The sequence below is a fragment of the Chenopodium album genome, chromosome 7, assembly GCF_948465745.1.
Source record: "Chenopodium album chromosome 7, dcCheAlbu1.1, whole genome shotgun sequence".
Lineage (NCBI taxonomy): Eukaryota > Viridiplantae > Streptophyta > Magnoliopsida > Caryophyllales > Amaranthaceae > Chenopodium > Chenopodium album.
The window spans coordinates 1426805-1429242 of NC_137840.1; the positions used below are offsets into that span (position 1 = coordinate 1426805).

The window sequence follows — 2438 nt, forward strand, 5'->3', positions numbered from 1 at the left end:
CCCGATCGGGCGCGTGTATTTTTAGGAGACGATTAGTGTCGTTTTAATTTGTTTTAGTTTAGGATTTTTGTACGGAGTATAAATACTCCTCCGTAATACGATTTTAGTACCTTCTTTCTTAGACTTTCTCTCTCTACTTAGTTTTCTCTCCCTCTTAATCTCTCTCTAAACCTTTGTTCTTAACTCTTTCATTAATTCCAGATTTATTTTGGTAACGATTTCTCTTCCCTTAATCTTAGTTATTTATTTTATTCCTTTCACCATGATTTATTTTATTACTTTGATTAGTTTAGTTTTTAATATGTGTGAGTAGTTTAATTTCTAGGGTTTATGGGGATCTAATAAATAATATGCAGGGGTAAATTATTGTTGTTGATTATCAATGCTAGATTAATTTCCTATTGATTGATTTAATGCTCTGTGACTAGATTAGGCCTATCTTTTATGCATGAGTTTGACAATATTGATTCAAGAATCGAGAGATGAGAATTAATGTTTAGGTCTAGTTTCAATAGGCAGATTAATTTATAAATGGTTAAGTCAAGATTCGAGAGATGAGATTTAATACCGGTAAATTAATTGTGTGATTGTAATACGTAGCGAGAGCCCTTTACAATCTGGTTAATTGATGCATTGATGATTGACTATTATTGATTATTGGTATTGCATGATAATTTCTTATTGGATTGTTTTAATGTTTTACAATTGCGGCTTGTAAAAGTATAGCAATATTAAATTGATTAATCGAGCAGATGTTAATTTGATATTAAAGGCTATTTTCAATAAGGACTTAGATCTAGTAAATTGCGAGAGCCTGTTAGATCTATGTTGATTAATAAATTGCGAGAGCCTGTTAATCATGTTATTTATGCAATGTCAATGATTGATTACTATGTTTTACCCTGGAGTATTATTTATTGGTGAACCTATGCCCTAGATCCTTTCATATATTGTTTTCTTCCCATTCTCAACCTTAGTAGTTTAGTCTTTTACTTAATTATAAATATTGGTTACTTAAATAATTTAGATTATAATATTTAATTAGGAGTAAAAAGACTTGTTTCCCTATGGAGATCGACCCTACTTCCCTATCTACCTTAGTTAGTGATTTAGGTAATTACTTTTGATTAGGGGATACGACTTTACCCTGTCAAAATTTGGCGCCGTTGCCGGGGAAACGGTTTTATTTTTATTTCTGATTGTTTTTGTAGTCTAGATTATTTCCCTTTTTTTTTGTCTCAGAGAGCGTTAGTTCTCTGAGACAAATCTCATATTTGCTTCTAGTTTTTGTTTATGCCCAGGTGTTCCAGATCAGGTTACATCCCATTCGATCCTGAGATCGAACGTTCCTTCCATAGACAGAAAAACTTCTACAAGCAAATCCTGGCGGATTCTGGTGATAATTACAATAATCACCGCGATCCTCCAACTGATTCTAGCGATTTAGAGGCATCATCAGACACAGAATCAGAGATGACGGCTCCAAAGAAGCTTAGTGATTATTCACAACCAAAGCTTACGGATTTTCCACATCTCACCCCTACTCCGGCTCTTGATGGGGTTCAATTTGAAATTAAACCTCAATTTATAACGATGATAGAGAGGAAGCAATTCAGTGAAGCCAAGGGTGAAGACCCGAATCTTCACATTGCCGACTATTGTCAATATTGCAACACCATCAGGCAAGCCGGGGTCACTCAAGACCAAATTAGGGAGATTCTCTTTCCCTTCTCTTTAACTAGAAAAGCTAAATTGTGGTTTAATGGCTTAAATAGAAATACACTCGGTATAACTGACTGGGAAACTCTTGTTTTGAATTTCTATAACAAGTATTATCCTGCAGAGAGAACAACAGTACTACGGAGTGCGATTCAGAACTTTGCCCAAGAAGCCGATGAGTCTTTATATGAGGCTTGGGAGAGGTTCAAGGAATTACAAAGAGAATGCCCTCACCATAATTTAGCGCAATGGCAGTTAATCCAAGCCTTTTATAACGGCATTGGAAATTCTTCTAGAATAATTTTAGACTCTGCAGCTAGTGGGAGATTTATGAATCTTAATGTTGATGATGCAGGTCAGGTTATTGAAGATATGGTGATACACAATTCACAATATGGGAATCCCAGAGGATTTGCTAACAAGGGGAAACATAGTGTCGACTCTATATCCTTTTTGCAAGCTCAATTGACCTCTATTTGTCAAAAATTAGATAATCTGAGCATTGCTAATGTAGCTAATGTTTCTGCAATTAATAATAATTCTAATGAGGCTTTCTGTGAAAATTGTGGTATTGTAGGTCATTGGGAGCAGGATTGCAGGAGTTCCGTGGAGCAAGTCAATGCCTTCCAAGCTTATAGGCAGAATAACCCATACTCCAACACCTACAATCCCAGGTATCGGAATCATCCATACCTTTCCTACCGGAGCACTAATGTTCA

At 35.4% G+C, this 2438-nt stretch overlaps 1 non-coding gene across 1 annotated transcript; it reads right to left on the bottom strand.

Moving 5' to 3' along the window:
- Nucleotides 1-1854: 1854 nt before the first annotated feature.
- LOC145641148 (small nucleolar RNA R71) lies at nucleotides 1855-1961 on the bottom strand. The gene has a single exon (XR_014115214.1). It is a non-coding gene; the product is annotated as a small nucleolar RNA R71 (small nucleolar RNA).
- Between the last annotated feature and the right edge of the window lie 477 nt (nucleotides 1962-2438).